General features: G+C 37.4%; 1 protein-coding gene across 1 annotated transcript in view; it reads right to left on the bottom strand.

Annotated features, from left to right (window-relative positions):
- Window positions 1-943: 943 nt before the first annotated feature.
- The window catches only part of rnft2 (ring finger protein, transmembrane 2), a 30,794-nt gene continuing 13,744 nt past the window's right edge, over window positions 944-17,993 (bottom strand). The window contains exons 9-12 of the mRNA XM_079815175.1: window positions 7,271-7,420; window positions 6,921-6,986; window positions 5,873-5,974; window positions 944-2,492 (exon numbers count right to left, since the gene is read on the bottom strand). The gene's annotated coding sequence lies outside the window, so the exon portion shown is untranslated. The remainder of the gene's footprint in view (window positions 2,493-5,872; window positions 5,975-6,920; window positions 6,987-7,270; window positions 7,421-17,993) is intronic.

Below are 17,993 nucleotides of genomic sequence, written 5' to 3'. Positions count from 1 at the left end.
AATACTTTGATTGTCCTTTACACTGTACACTCTTCTCAATGGAAAGCATATTTATACTGTAGAATGATTTGAAGTGTATTTGAACTTGATGTTGTTTACAGATGAAGACAAATCTTTTTTAGGACTTTTTCTAAAGGGCTTCTGGCTTGATGGTTTGTGTCAGTGTTAATATAGAAATGTGACATGAATGAGATTTCATGCGAAATGTGAATCAAAGGGCATGCTACTGATGTTTACATAAGCTACAATCTTTTATAGTTTACGTTACTACCATGTGTTTTAAACATGTTTTACCTCTGCTATTTTGATATTGTGAGTTTTGTCATTTATGAAAATAAAAGGCTTTAAATATACACAGTAGTGTTATTTTAGTCTTATGAATATTTTTATTTATTTATATATATATATATTTAGTTTTCATGTTCATTTTAGTTTCATTAAATGTTTTAATTTCTTTTATTTTAATCTTTATTTATTTCCAGTTAATCATTTAAGTGATTCAACAAACTTATTTCAGTTTATTACCAAGGCAACTTTTCTCATTTCCGTACAGATCACGGATCAACTACGATCCGTTTAACCCTTGTCGGACCTGCGCCGTGGGCTACGTGTCAGTTTTCATTTATACTTCTGCGTCCTTGTCCGAGTCAACGTGCAGTTACACATGCAGAGGGCACATGTGTACCCCTGAGGGAGGGGTTCTGACAGACCAATCACAGCGCTTGCGGTCCGCGTAGAATTGACGTGTTGTTACATTTTTGGAGAGGTGCACATAAGGGTACGTCGTAGGCCACACGTGCAACACGCAGCCTACGACATAGCTACGGCGTACACTCGACGCAAGTGGTATAAATTGGGCTTTATTCTAAAGCTATATGTCTTGTGACTTTTCATTTTATTAAACAATTTAGACCATTACAAAAATGTATAAGAGAAAACAGTTGACTGTGGATTAAGTTTAATAGCTTGGATAAACCAAAAATTACAAAACAGTTGATTATCATGCTTGATAATATTAAAAATTCAACAAGTTTGACTAGCTGAAAAGCAGGTTAAAGACGACAAAACACACTTTTTCAAACTCTGTTATCAGACATAGGGCCAGATTTACTAACAGTGCCAGCGCAAACCCTCTTTTGGCATTAAAAAACTAATGTCAGGAATTACTAAAGACACGCAGTGATACATTTTCAGTTATTTTTGCGGCTGACCTTATTGCATATGCATTTGTAGGAGTTTCCCTTTCAGGAGAGTATTTAAAGGGTTAGTTCACCCAAAAATGAAAATTCTGTCATTTATTACTCACCCTCATGTCGTTCGACACCCGTAAGACCTCCGTTCATATTCGGAACACAAATAAAGATATTTTTGTTGAAAGCTGATGGCTGAGAAAGGCTTCAGATAGGCCTCCATTGGCATTCAGTACATTTACACTCCCAAGACCCATAAAAGGCACTTAAAACGTCGTTACAAAGTCCATCTCACCACAGTGACTCTACAATAATTTTACGATGCGACGACAGTTTTTGTGCGAAAAAAAAAATCAAAATAACACCTTTATCCAACTTGTTCTTGTCTTCCGTGTGTGCCTCCACGACGCATGCGCGAGAATATGACGCAGATCCGGCGTTCGGCGATCCGGCAAACTATTGTCGTCGCATCGTAAAATTATTGTAGAGTCACTGTGGTGAGATGGGCTTTGTAACAGCGTTTTAAGTGCCTTTTATGGGTCTTGGGAGTGTAAATGTACTGAATGCCAATGGAGGCCTATCTGAAGCCTTTCTCAGCCACCAGCTTTCAACTAAAATATCTTCATTTGTGTTCCGAATATGAACGGAGGTCTTACGGGTGTCGAACGACATGAGGGTGAGTAATTAATGACAGAATTTTCATTTTTTCATTTACTAACCCTTTAAATGAACCATGCAAGGTGATTAACTAAGGTTTGCACTAGTCAATTTACTAGTATTTGCGGCATTATTTACCGGCCCAAAAAAAAATCACGTCTTAAACTAGATGTTAAATTGCACTGCTCTTGGTCGATTGTGTTGGTCATTATGCAAATGTGTCTGTGTTCTTTAATTTGCACGTCGTCAGTAGATCACGTGCAAAGTTTTCTACTCCCATCTGCGCTTTTATGGGATTGCTCTCTCACGCTACTTTGCCCTGTTTAGTAAATCTGGCCCATAATGTAATGGTGCTATTGTACATTCAACAATGTAACATATTGTCAAACTTCCCTACAGTACACTGCCATGTCTCATCATACGACATTACGAACAGCAACGTTTTATGCATGGTGAACATGTTTCCTCTGATTCAATTGGACCACCTTTGTCATTCAGCCGGGTCTCCGTTCAGTAGATCTGAAAGTGTGCGGATGTTGTCCCATCCTTCCAGTTACGCAGAGTCTCGACCACTGCTGAGCGACACAGCGGACACGTTCTCTCCCGGTCAAACCAAAGGCATAAACACTCCTCACAGAACACATGCTGCAGAAAGACAATGCATTTAACACACGTGTACACAGGAACTCCTTCAATACTGTTTAAAAATGCAACTCATGAAGTTGAGAGTGTGCAGATCTGGAGTGGAATTATTCCCATAAATCCATTTGTGTTATTAAAGTGGTACTTCACCGCTTGCAAAATGGGCTTTCAATAAAACTTGGCTGTCTATACAGTAGAATATTTTTTTGAAATCGGTGCTACTTGACTAGAAAAACAGAGAAAAAAGGCTGTTGTCTACCCATTTGCCAAATAGGTAGAAAAACTTCAACGTCCATAATGCACTGGGCATGTTATCGTCCAAAGGCCACTCCCAGTCTGCTATGGATACGCTTACCAGAGTCAAATAGCGCCTTGCTTTAGTAGGAAATACTTCTTAGCAAACTTTTGGTCATAATAGTGTCGACTTGAATTGTTCCTGCGTGCAAGAATTCAAAGATTAAACGTTTAGCGGGAGTGAGTTACTACAGTAAATCTGAAAAACCTCTGTGTTTGTAGTCAACATTTAAAACTGGATGACAACGAACTAGGGATGCTCATTACGGTTATTTTTCCCGACCGACAACCGCCACTCATTATCCGATTATTAACCGTTAACTGATAAGATTATAATATTGAATTGGCATTAAATAAATGTATTGAAGAGTGTCTGTAACCCGTTAAATTTACACTTTTTTTTCAACGGGTTTATTTTACTCCGCAAACCGCAGCATACAGAACAGATCAACAACAACATCAGCACCTGGATTCACATTATCACATTTTCATGCACATGCAGCGTTTCTGATAACAGAGAAAAACAGAATAAAGTATTAATAAAAAGCATAAAATAAATAGGCCTACACTAAATATTTTTCACTTAAATAATTAAAAAACACTGAATCCGTTTGAAGCTTTGAAGAACCGGAATAGTTTTTTTTTATCATCAAACTAAGTTTTTTTCATAATATAAAAATAGCAGGCCAACCTCAATCCACACCTTCACGTTTTTTTTTTTTTTTTTTTTTAAGTAGCATGTCTAAGTGGTGCAGGGGTGCGGGAAGTGGGGGTGCTGCAAAGGATTTCAAAGGATTGCAAATGCAATGCAAATTTTTGTTCATTTTATTCATTTTTAAAATTTATTTGTAATAAACATTTTAAGTGGCCCATTAAAAAGTATTATGTTGAATTATGTTTTTAAAACAAAGGTCATATTGTGACCGTTGCGGTGTGTGTGCGTAGAAAGAGCGGTAATTTTTCCTCCAGTGGAGATCGAGCGCCTTTCTGGAGATTCCGTTCATTTTTGAAGCTCATTCCACTCAGCACCGCGCGCTCAACCCAGAACTCCCTTTGTGACATGCTGGATCAAATATAGGCCTATCTGAAATAAATAGTAAGGGCTGCCCCTGACTTAAGTTTTTTTCTTTTCTAGTTGTTCATTTAAGCCGTTGTTCACGCGGCGCGGCCGCCTCCATGTCATTGTCTGTTATAGGCTATTTGCTTATTATTTATTAAATCCGGGTAATTTGGTTGATAAAACATAGATTAAAATTAAGATAAAATTTATACAAAACGAAATTCACTTTAAAGAAATGCTTTCAACAAAACAAAACTTATTGAAGTGTTATTTAACTTATTGAAGACCCCCGTTTTCTGACATTATGCATCTTATGTGTCCTGTTCACATTTCAACGTAAATGAAATTAAAAAATAACATTGTAATATTTAAACTGAAACTAATTACGTGTTTTAATGGCTACAAGTATAGTAGGCTACACTGAGAAATGTCATGTCAGAGCGGGATTTGAGCGCACGTCATTTTACCGGTGAGCAGTTCATGAGTGAAGCTCCGCTTTGCTTGGCTCACATGCTCTGGTAAGGTAGGCAGGTTTTTTTTGCGTTCATTTTTATTTCCTGTAGCTGTGCAAGTTCGTTTATTGTAGCTATATGACTGTGTAAACCTTTTATTTAAAGGTTTAATGTAGGCCACAGTCCATTGCATTACGATTGCAAGAAGAATCAACATTGTGAAAATTGTGATGTGCAGTCAAATGCAGTCCTGGTGTGTAGGCTATGCTGTTTAAACAAGTGTTCTCACCGATATATTTATAGACTCAATATTGTTTCTTATAAAAATGTGGTGACCATGCAGCAAAAAAAACAACAACTTTTAAACCGTTTAACTGATTTATTAATCGGGCACAATTCTTACTATCGGTTAACGGTTAAACGGTCAATATGAGCATCCCTACAACGAACACAGTGTTTAGGCCAAAAAGAGGAGGAAAACTGAACGAAACTGCTGTTCTGCCAGTTCCACCCGAAGAAAAATGACGTCACGTACAGGTAAGAAAGCTATTGCCAAAGTATTCAATTTTTTACCATAATGCTGTTTAAAGAGTAGACATAGTACAATAACATTTTTAGTGATGGTGATTACAATAACGGTGCGTCTGAAATCGCATACTGTCTGAGTAGGTGCAACATTTGAATTTTAACTTACTTTGTGACCGTTAAAAAAGTATGTTCTATATAGTATGAATATTATCCGGACGTACTACATTCACCATGTTTTCATTATCATGTGACCTACCAGCGTCAGTTGCGTAGCTTCACCTCCATTCATAAAGCCCATCCTGTGGCCACATGGGATAGTAAAGTGTCACCTACTGTTTTTCGAATACTATGTATTTGGACATGCTACTCCGTTGGCATTCTGTTTTTCGCATGCTATATATTAGGGAAGTATTCGATTTCGGACGTAGCATAACTGTTCTGTTAATAACCAATCGTTCCAAATGTCCATGGGCGGGGATACAAAAATGCGGAAGTATTTTCACAAAAGCCCTAGAGTTGTCAAAAGTCCGCCGGAAGTAATTTTGCTGACAAATAAACATTTTCTCAGTCCAGGTAACACGTTTTTTTTTTTTTTAAGATGTCAGTCAGCACCAGCATTTTTGATCATTTTCACAAAATTTCATAGCCGCATATTTGATTTATATGCGGTTTAACATTGACGATAGCATTATTTTACATATGTTCTCGCTTGTTTCTGCTTCTTTTTCACCTGTTTTGATCCAGAGATTCTGTACTCTTTCAGAAGATGTTTAATAGCGCCCCCTACCATATATAGGTGAAAACGCGGAAATCTGGAAAATTCTGTCAATGGCAAGGAAGCCTAGTCTCATAAATGATGGAAACTTCTGTCAATGGCGGTGAAAGAGTTAATATACTACAGACATTGTAACAATACAAATGTTGAAAATCGGCAAAGTTCCACTCTCATAGATTCAAATACCCTTGGTCACTGTACTGACCCTGTAATATGTGTATTATTATTTGCCACAGCACTTCCTGTTTGATTTTAAATGTTAAAGGTCTCTTACCTGACAGAGCAGTGCGATTGGCTCTCTGAATTCAGCCTGGCAGATTGCACACACATCCCCAGCCTCACTGCACTGCTGAGAACTGGCTCTCGTACCGTAACTCTGTGAATCATATGCACATGCGTGTATATAAATACAAAAATGCAGTAGAAATAGTAATATTGTGAAATATTATAACTATTTAAAAGACCTCTTTTCTATGTAAATATATTTTAAAATGTAATCTGTTCTTGTGATGCAAAGCTGAATTTTCAGCATTATTACTCCAGTCTTCAGTGTCACATCTAATATGCTGATACATTTTTTATTATAAATGTTGAAAACAGCTGTGCTGTTTCATATTTTGGTGGAAACCATGACATGTGTTTTCAGGATTTTTTAGCATCTTATTTATAATGGTTTTCTTTGGAGAAACGCTTAATAAGAACCTGTGTGTTGTGTTCATATTCTGGGTTCATCTACTTGCCTGTACATAGTATGCATCATCAATTAGGTGTAGATTGAATTTGGTTTTTTAATATCACTGTCTTACAAGAACAAACCTGGTAAAGAATAACTGGTGGGAAAGGGAGGAAAGCCTTGTGAAAGCTGTGATGTCATGTGAAATGTTATGTTTTTTTTGTGCGTCAAATTAATTAATTGCATCCAAAATAAAAGTATGTGTTTACATAATATATGTGTACTGTGTATAATTATTATGTATATTTGAATAGACACACATACATGTATATATTCAAGAATGCTTGCACGTATATACTGTACAAACACATATATAATGTAAACACAAACGTTTATTTTGGATGCGATTAATCAACTTGACAGCACTAGTTTAAATTTGTTTTTTTTTGAGGTTTCATAAAGAGTACAGGCCATTATTATAACGATGATGCATATACAAAGTGACACCCAATGAACTAGAAGCCAAAACATTTTTAGAGCTACTGTTTTAAGTATTGTTTATTGTTATACATATACAATTGTTATACATATTTGTTTATTCGCTTCACTTCACTTCAATAAATGTCTAGACAGAGGACAGGGCACTCACCTGTGAGCTACAGAGAATGGCGAAGGCTTTTCGAATGCCAGATATTCTTCCACACAAATCAAATGACTGGAACAGAACAAAATTGCAAATTTAACGCCACAAACAAATGTACAGAAAAGATTGCCTGAATAATAAGCTCTGAAAATGACATTTTGAAAGGCTCTGAAGTGCAACGCCACATGAAATTTATCTCATGCACATAAAAGGTATTTTTTTCTGGTCTGAGAAATAAATAATAAAATCACTGCAACAAAACGTATTTAATTTCGATTAATAATTAAAAAAAAACATAATGGACAATGAAATCTCGATTAACGTTACATGGAAAAGGCAAAAATCAGATAGACTACCTTACAAAGACTGTAAATGATAATCAGCATAGCCCCCAGGAAGTAGCTGCTGGACGGATCTTCACCCATGATGTACTTGTACCACAGCTGGATGGGAACCAAAGCTCTGAAAAGTTGACTCAGCTCTTCTATGATCAGATAAAACTTCCCCTGAAAAGTCACACACAGATACAGATTTATTTTCAAACCTCTCAAACTGAACCCTTGATCAAAGCTCAGAGTCTCTGTCCAGATATGAACAAATTCTTCTGACGTGGTAGAGAAGTCAGATGTCAGACGTGCCCACAAAGGTTTCAAAAGATTCATATAGTGGGTCTTTTCAGATCTCTAATCATTGTGGTGTGAGATGCAAACCGCTAACATTGTGTTGACCAATGAACACCCAGGACCAGGACTATTGGATCAATAATTAAAAATGAATCATCTGAAACAACATACTTCCTTATTGTGAAACACACACTGTCACACACACACACACACACACACACACACACACACACACACACACACACACACACACATCATATCATATCAAATCACAAATCATATAGGCTCATCATAATTAAAAAGTAATCATATGAAACAATGTACCTAATTACAAAAGTTACTTATTTAAATCATATTCATGAGGCTATTGGGATAAATATGTTTTTTTCATTGGATAAAACACCTAGCATAACATTAATAATAATAATAATACATTTTAATTATGATGAGCCTGTATGATTAAATCAACATTTAGTGGAAAATACTAATTTATAATAATAATTATTTTTATTATTTTCCACTAAATCAGATAAATAATACAAATAAATTCCACTAAATGTTAATTTTAATCATACAAGCTCATCGTTGTTAAAATTGAGTCATATGAAACTATATATTTACACTCCACCGCTCTACTTACTGGATCAAAAAGAAAGCATACTAATAATAATAATAGATTTTAATTATGATGAGCCTGCATGATTAAATAAACATTTAGTGGAAAATACTAATTAATAATAAATTCCACTAAATTCTTATTTAATCATACAGGCTCATCGTAGTTAAAAATTTATCATATGAAACTATATACTTATGGATCAAACAGATAGCATAATAATAATAATAATAATACATTTTAAATAAAATTATTATTATTATTATTATTATTCAGTACATTTTCAATAAACCATAATTAAAAATGAATCATCTGAAACAATATACTTACACATGCATAATAGGATAAATATGTTTTGTTCATTGGATAAAACAGCTAGCATAATAATGATAAGAATAAAAATGTGTATAATATTATTATTAGTATACAATAAATGTTTATAAACCCAAACAGGCTCATTTCACTAGGATGCTTGTAAAACTTCCAGCTATGACGGCCAACTGTTTAACAACACCTTTACAAACTGAGCGTTACTCAAGCACTGGCATGAGATCACAACACTGAAACAAACTACACATCCTTCCTCTAGCTGAATTTGAACACGATCCCGGTCTCATCTCATCTGTTCGTTCATTAACTGTGAACATCTTACCCTCAAGCTTTAAAGATGCTGTGACATGGAGGGTTGGGTGTTCTTATACCGAAAAATGGCCACAGTCCAGCACTCTGCGCTCTCCTGGCACTTTCACTGCGCAGCAAACAAAACTGGCAGAAACACAGTACACCTGCTACCCACATAAAATATAACAAGCCCACCCTACCCAATCCCTAATCGTAACATTTTCAAAAGTAGCGGGATAACTGTAAAACTCATCTAACTTAAGTGTCAAAGGGATATGCTTTCACGCTGTGCTAAGTCATGCAATAAATCCTCCTACAATGATAGTGAAAGACATGATAGCACGCTTCAAATATATCTAACAAAGCTTCTTGCTTAAAGCATGGACAGCTTTGTTGCTTATCAAGCCTAAAAATAACAAAAATGCACCAGATATTTAAAATGCTTTGCAAAACATTCTCTCTCTTATTTATCCATTTATTCACAGTAGTGACCTATAACTGTCAGATTACGCTTTCGCTGTCTCAGAGTTGAGTGTGGCTGAATTTGTAGCTGATATGAAGTAGTTTTTGATCAAAAAGCCTAAAATCAAGTCTGAAAAACACTGAACATGAAGGAACCAACAAATATAAAACTTGAAATGGTGATTACACCAACATCTACTGTGATGGTAGAATGTAAAAAGCGGTATAATCCAGCACAGGGGGCCCTATTTATCTGAGCACATGGTCTGAAGCGCATGGCGCAGGTGCACTTAGGGCATGTCCGAATCCACTTTTGCTAGTTTAACGATGGGAAAAAAAAACGTTGGAGAAGAGCTGTTTGACTCTTAATGAGTCATGGATGTGTTTTGGGCGTAATGTACAATAAACCAATCAGAGTCTCATTTCCCATTCCCTTTAAAAGCCAGTTGCGCTCGCACCATGGCGGATTCGCTATTTACATGGCGGAATTTGCGGAAAGACTGAACGCTTCTCCAGAGAGGTATCCTTTTATTTTTAATATTTAAAAAATGTTGTACGCTGCTGCGCGTCCCTGTGTATAATGTACAAGCGTTTTGCACACGCCTATAGGTGCATATTACTAACGCGCCCTTTAAATAACACAAAATATCCTGCGCTGTTGACTTTAGACCAGGTTTTTGTTGGTCAATGGCGCAGTCGTTTTCAGTTTCCTCAAAATAGCAACTCTCCAACAATGCGTCGGAACAGACCAGCACGCCCATGGGCGAACAGATGGGCGCAAGTGCATTTGCTATTTAAACAACGTGGCACTGGACATGAAAATGATAACTGCGTTGGGCTGAAACTAGCAAAAAACACTTGCGTCGCGTCGCGCCTGGGTGTATGATAGGGCCCAGGGACAAAGACAATTATTCAAAAACTATTTAGGCAGAGCATTTATTGTGTTATGATATTTATAGCTACTTTTGTATCTGAAATAAGTTTGCAATATAAACAATAATGGATGTAAATTGTAAAAATAAATCGACATCCATGAATGTTTATAGCGATTAGTCTTTTAAAGTAACCCTATTTGAAGATTACCTTTCATGTATTGTGTAATATAGCGGTTTGTGAATGTAAAACGTCTAATATTATATATCAAAGTGCATGATTAATACATTTATTGTCTCATCAAAGAAACAGTCGATTATGAACTGCCAAAAGAGTCGTCAGTAATTCTAGTCTTCCTGTTACAAACATATGTAACAATGTTAACAAATTTGCATAATGCCAGCCTATGATTTTCAATGCCTGTCCGCGAATGACATCTACTTTGACCCACCCCAACTGTAGTTGTAGCTGAAACTGGAAGAGTTTGATTCGTGTTATCGGCATGTCGGGAAGACGCTGTTTTCTACGAATCCGTGCACTCCATTGCTCATATCTTATGTATCAAGCCTCAAGAGATATGCACCTCAGATATGCTAATGGCCGTTTCTTTCCCGGCACGCAATGTAAGCAGTAAACCAATCACAACAGACTGGGCTGTTTGACCAATCAGAGCAGAGTAGGCTCTCGGAAAGGAGGGGTTTAGAGAGACTGAATCTTCGAAAGAACCGTTTTCAGACTCTTTGAGAAATGAGGTGATGTGCAATGTATATTATGAGAAAATAAAAGTGTTTTTTGACCTTGGATGCATGTGAACCTATTGTAAGAAACTCTCAAACAAAATCAGGAACCTTTAAAATAGAATAATAGGGGCACTTTAATATATACTTGACAAATAAAAAAAAAAATCATTAATTCTTTCATCCAGCATAGATAAAAAAAAAAATTAAAAATCCCCCAAAAATTGCACTGTTGAAAGTATTCAAGTCATCTAACATATCACATCAACCACCTAGCAACCACCCAGAACCCCCTAGCAACCTCACAGAAACCCTTAAAAACAAGTAAGTACCAATTATATTTTCTTTAGAAAAATGGCCAAGTCACCCAAACAGATTTTTATAGAAGAAATGGTTTTCATTGTGGTTTTCAAATACATGCTTTTTCTATTCACCAAAGAATCCTGAAAAAAATGCATCAATTTCCACAAGAATATTAAGCAATACAACTTATTTTTCAACTTTGATAATCATAATAAATGTTGCTTGAGCAGCAAATCAGCATTTTATGATGATTTCAGAAGGATCGTGTGACACTGAAGACTGGAGTAATGATGCTGAAAATTCAGAATAAAATGCATTTTAAAATGATTCATAGGATTGATTCATAATCCTAGTTCACAACATTACTGTTTTACTGTTTGTTTTTAATCATATAAATGCAGCCTTGGTGAGCATAAGAGACATCTTGCAAAATAATGTATGTATTATTATTAACAAAGGTCTGTGTATCTCAGTTTGGTCAGTTCTGGTTAATAACCAATCCAAGATCCACAATCATCTAGTGAAACTCCAGATGAATGTCTGTAGTCGTAATCACCCACATCAAGCGCTGACTGCCTGACACTACTCACAGCACAGGATGCATAATGACTTGTTGGACTCCACCTGACAGCGATTAATCACCCTGTTGGGGAGCTTGCTAGCTGACTGACGGAGATCTGTAACCTCCGTACGCAAGCAATTCATCTTAGCCAGAGTCCCTGCAGCCCTGTATTCGCTCGCACTTAGCGATTAGACAAACTGGAGCTGGAATCCATCCAACTACTGAAAAGTTGGGCCAAATGCATCATGGGGGAGCAGCACATTTCCTATTAGTCTTAACAGCCGTGTCCGTGACTTCAAAACAACAATAAAGAAAACAATTATCGAACACAGGTGGAGGTCCTCAGGGTGGGAAATGGCTTAATTTAACTTAGGGCAATTTTTAGGGCTTTTTTTTCCACTTTCTTTGAATCTGTCTCTCATATGGGAGGCACTGGTTTAAATCTCACCCCCATTCCCATCAGTTTTTAATACAAAAATGCTGTATTCAAGTCATGTTATGATATTTATTTTAGCTGCAAATTAATATTGGTCATAATCAAGTGTTAGTTGTGAATGTTGACTGTTCAATTGGGTTTTTTTGCGTATTGTTGATGAAGAGACGAGATCAAGCTTGGCAGAAAATAATACTCAGTTAGTTGGTTAATGAAGCAACAAGCTTGTGCAACAAAACAACATTTCCCATCATTCTCTGTGACAGCACAAAAGAATAAACTAGAGAAAGAAATCCACCACTTGTTCTTTAAAAAATAAAAATGAATGACAGATGAATTTCAAATGACACCAACTTTGGATTTACATTTAAAAAAAAACTGTCAAATGTTTTATCCTGACATTTTTTTTGTAATATTAATTGCTGCCTAACTTGTGTCTCGCTGTGTCATGACGACGTTAACTAACCACATAACGTAATATGTATTATAGCTACAATTCCTGTCTTGTTTCACCGGTTTTGTAAGGACTTTTATTTTGATATACATTTTCTGTTCCTATTGTTCCAGTGTTTCATTACCTGTGTAGTTCCTGTTTGCCTTTGTTCCCTTTGCCACCTTGTTTGTTCCCATACTGAATAATTACCCTCACCTGTTCCTTGTTAGCCCCTTATCTCTTGTGCATATATTTCCATGGCTGAATCCGAAATGCCCCCTAAACCCTCATTCACTATTCCCTACGTTAGTCCACTAATACAGTTCACTTGAAGGGGTGATTGAAAACGAGTGAGTGAATTTGGTTATTACGGTACTATGTGGGATTGAATGAGTGCACTCGATAACGTCCACAATGGTTTCGGACACCACTACAATTGACCTATCGGTAAGCCCCGCCCCCCTTAGTTACTGTTGCTAACTCGGACAAACAAAAGGAGTTGCTATATCTTACAATGACAGCTATCAGTGTGAAAACCTTATCCCAAGATGTATTTGGACACAGAATGTAGCGTATATCCCGTCTAAATGATGGCCAAACTTTACTGATGGTTTATCAAGTTTATTATGTCCTTTTTCACTCCAAAAAATCATCGTAAGAGCTGAACAAACAAAGCATTAGAAGTGCGCATTAAAGTCTCATTCACAAACTCTCTCTCTCCGTTGCATTACCATTAACATACACAGCAAATTACACAAAAACACTCATACAACTAACAGTAAACAAAAAAAAAATTCTGCAAAACAACTCCAATAAACTGTGTGCGAGCTTTCCCTTTCACTACCCGGAGACTATAATACCCATCAAAATAGGAGCCCTCCTTAGTAGGACAGATAATGTAGAGCTTAAACATATCTAAAATTAAATTAATTTACATATAACCAGCTTAATATGGAGAGGCACTGAAATGTAGACCTTCGTGTTACATGACGTGAGAACAGTTAGTTATTTCGGTTTGTATGTTAGCAGGGACTTTAATCTTAACTTAACGAGAGTATGACAAACAGAAAATCCTCTCAGGATTCCTCGAATCAGTGTTACAGTACCTCAGGCACGACATTTTACCATTTTTGTAGCATAAACACCATCAAACCAATGAGAGCTTCGGATTTTCCAATGTTTCTCTATGGCGCTGACACCTAAAGATGTCCGAGTTCCGGTCCCAGCGCAACTGATACTCAACTGCCATTGGCTCATCTGCGTTCGAGGGGAGGGGCTTACCGATAGATCAATTGGCAGTCCCCTCAAATTATGCCCTATGTGAGGGTATAGGGAGTGATTTCTGATTCAGCCTGTGTTTCATGGACGTTTACACGACACTGTTTTCAACTAAAATTGAAAACTTTATGCGTTTCCGCCATTTATTTACACGACGACGCCTGAAAATGCAAACTTTTGAAAACAATACCGCTATCGCCACTGTATAAACAACAAAAACAAATATTTGTGAAAATGGTGATGTCATGCGCATACATATTACGTGTTCAGTCTAAAGGTGCGTAGTGTTTCTTTACAAAGTGACATCGCCAACTACTGGCCTGGCAGCAGAATACAGCGTTTTTAGTCGTTTTCGCGGATCGTTTTGACAATGTTGTCAACTTGTTACGTCCCCTCGGTAGTCTGTTGTCGGTTACTTTCTTTACATCCCTCGTGTGTCGTCTTCCACCTTCTTTAAATGTTTATATACAAGTATTTTATGCTTACCATTTATCGAATCAAAAATACAGTAAAATCAGTAATGTCAAATTTGATTACAGTAAAAAAAAAAACTTCTCAATTTGAATACATGTCTTCAGTGTCACACGATCCTTCAGAAATCATTCTAATATGCTGATTTGCTGCTCAAGAAACATTTCTTATTATTATCAATGTTAAAAACAGTTGTGCTGCTTAATATTTTTGCTGAAGCCGTGATGCGTTTTTTCCAGGAAACTTTCTGAATATAAAGTTTGAAAGAAGCATTTATTTAAAAGATAAATATTTATAACATTATAAATGTCTTTACTGTCACTTTTGGTAGTGTATGAAAAATGATGCTTACATTTCAAATATATATGTTTACATATTCAAATAGTATTGCAATTGCTCTATTCTGCCAATAATTTAATTAAAATAAAACAAACAGCCATTTTCTATGTGCCTATGTTGGTAGTAAACCATTCACTAGGTTTTGTAACAGAATTATTGATTCCTCAGTCATCATCAGCGTGTGCACTGAAGTGTTATGGACAGTGTGAGTTCATACTGACATGCACAGGCTTGTTGGAGCAATTATGTGAGAGGTTATACTGACATGTATGGATGCATGTGTATGTGTTGTGCCTTTGTAGTTGTGGTGATGCTGGGCATGGAAAGTCAGCGGAAAGCCTGACACATTGACCATGACATCATTGCCTGAAAGTGTGCCACCTGGGCTTGATACAAGAGGTGGAAAGTGTGTTTGGTTTAAGGGGGTGGGTATGGAGATGACTGGGAGTTGAAATTAATAGCTGGAAGTGCAATACAGGCAGGAACAGCGGTAAGTTCCTGGAACAGAGCTTCAGAGGAACAGAAACTGTGCAAATCAGATTATCCTAGCAGATGCAGATGCAAAGTGTGTGTTCGAGTCAAAAAATGACTTGCATATGTTTGATTCTTCTATGCAAGAGAGTGTGATTTACAGAGCAGCTCCTTCTGTAATAGACTCATACTGTCACTCCAATGAATGTGTAATTGTGTAAGAGCTTGTGTGTGTCTGCGTACATGCGTGTTCCTCAGAGAGGTGACCTCATCCTAGCTCCAGTGGGCCAATGAGCTCACACACTGCCTTCATAGCAGCCAACCACGCAGGCAGGGTGACACGGCACACTATTTTGTTTTTTTCACCTTATTAGGTTTACCTTGCCAGTTGCACCCAGTTTAAACTGGTGCTTTGGAACTGAACTGAGCTACCAGGGATATCCTACCTGAACATAATCTCATCATGCTAGAGCTGCACAGTTAACCGTTAAAGGGAATGTTCATCCAAAAATGAACATTTGCTGTTAATTTACTTACCCTCGGGCCATCCAAGATGTAGGTGTCAAAACAAAATTAATACCCGTGGCTCCTGACTATATATTGAGGTCCTATGAAGTGAAATGATTGGTCGGTGCATGAAACTTAACAGCATTTAAAGCATCATTACCTGTAATCCAAAGCCTAGGCAAACGGTCCTAGAGAGTGAGCATTCTGTCGCATAATGACGTATGCAGGGACAACGGACCATGGTTTCAGCTAAAAATCTTCTTTACCGTTTACTGGATAAAAAAAGACTCTCTACATCTTGGATGGTCTTAAAGTGAGTAAATTAACAGCAATTTTTTCATTTTTGGGGAAACTATCCCTTCAAAGGATCACAATCTCATTTCAAACACCCATGCAATCTCATTCCTAAATGACAACAATTCGTCTACGTCACTTAAACCTTTGACAAAATCACACGGGACATTCATATCTGCGTTGAAGCTGCAGCTAAACTAGAGAAATATAAACTCTTCTAGGAAGTTTCATTTGCCTGAGGCTTGATTTGAAGTCCATAAGACAAAAAATCAGGCATTACAAGCATGTAGAAGAATCACACATTCATTAACAAATAAGAATATGATCCACAAAACCAAAGGTTTGCTTTTTTGCAGTAGTTTGCACATGTATATTATATACTAAATAGAGCATTTCAGCATCGTCAACACCTAATAAGATGAAAAACTAAATTCAAATTTTTTCATTAAACAAATTCAGAGTAAATCGATTTTTGCTTTTGTTCTACGCAAACATGTTAATTACAAATTAACTGAAATGTTAACTAAGCTAAGTCATTCAATTTGCATAAACATCATGTTTACGCAAATCATTTACAAGCTGCTAGATAGCAATAGCACAATTACATGTGATAATATAACTAACAAAAAGAGTAACCTGCTGTATACATACACTGCGTTTGAAATCAAATACTTCCCTACTATATTAGTATGTGAAAAATAGTACAAAAAAGTAGGCAAATAGTCCCCAGATGATATACTAACAACGAGATTCTGAAGTGCGCACTTTACTATCCCATGACGGAGGATTTAAGAATGGAAGTGAGGCAACGCAACTGACCCTGGTAGGTCACGTGACAGTAGCAACATGGTGGATTGTAGTTAGGCCCGGTCCCAAATGGCACACTTTATATGCTCTTTCGGTCTTGTGGACTTACAATGGCTGCCGCGTGCGCGTGTCTGTTAAGTCCACGAGACCGTAGGGTGTCCCATTTGTCATTTTAGGTCTCAGAAGGATACGCACTTCTCCCGAGCCCGCACTGGTGCGGGTTCTGCAGCGGACTTCTTCCTGACAGTCAAATCGCTGTTACGTCATAAAAGTGCGGACTTGTAGGAAGACCGTGAGGGTTAAGGGCGCCATTTGGGACAGGGCCTTAGTGTTGTCAAAAGTACCGACTGCGACACCAAGTCGGTACTGAAATTTTAAAAATGTGATGCTTTGAGTGCTGTTGAGCGGCAACCCTGATTGCCCATTGTGCTCACATGCTCATCAAATAGGTCTGTGATTGGCTACAATGACCAGTGCTTCAAAAACATGTAAATATACACTCACCTAAAGGATCATTAGGAACACCATACTAATACTGTGTTTGACCCCATTTCGCCTTCAAAACTGCCTTAATTCTACGTGCCATTGATTCAACAAGGTGCTGAAAGCATTCTTTAGAAATGTTGGCCCATATTGATAGGATAGCATCTTGCAGTTGATGGAGATTTGTGGGATGCACATCCAGGGCACGAAGCTCCCGTTCCACCACATCCCAAAGATGCTCTATTGGGTTGAGATCTGGTGACTGTGGGGGCCATTTTAGTCCAGTGAACTCATTGTCATGTTCAAGAAACCAATTTGAAATGATTCAAGCTTTGTGACATGGTGCATTATCCTGCTGAAAGTAGCCATCAGAGGATGGGTACATGGTGGTCATGAAGGGATGGACATGGTCAGAAACAATGCTCATTTAAACGATGCCCAATTGGCACTAAGGGGCCTAAAGTGTGCCAAGAAAACATCCCCCACACCATTACACCACCACCACCAGCCTGCACAGTGGTAACAAGGCATGATGGATCCATGTTCTCATTCTGTTTACGCCAAATTCTGACTCCATCTGAAAGTCTCAACAGAAATCGAGACTCCTCAGACCAGCCAACATTTTTCCAGTCTTCAACTTCCAATTTAGGTGAGCTCGTGCAAATTGTAGCCTCTTTTTCCTATTTGTAGTGGAGATGAGTGGTACCCGGTGGGGTCTTCTGCTGTTGTAGCCCATCCGCCTCAAGGTTGTGCGGTTGTGGCTTCA

This window comes from Gobio gobio, assembly GCF_949357685.1.
Source record: "Gobio gobio genome assembly, chromosome: 4".
NCBI lineage: Eukaryota > Metazoa > Chordata > Actinopteri > Cypriniformes > Gobionidae > Gobio > Gobio gobio.
Note: the sequence above shows the minus strand (reverse complement) of the source record. Positions and strands in the feature narration are given on the sequence as shown.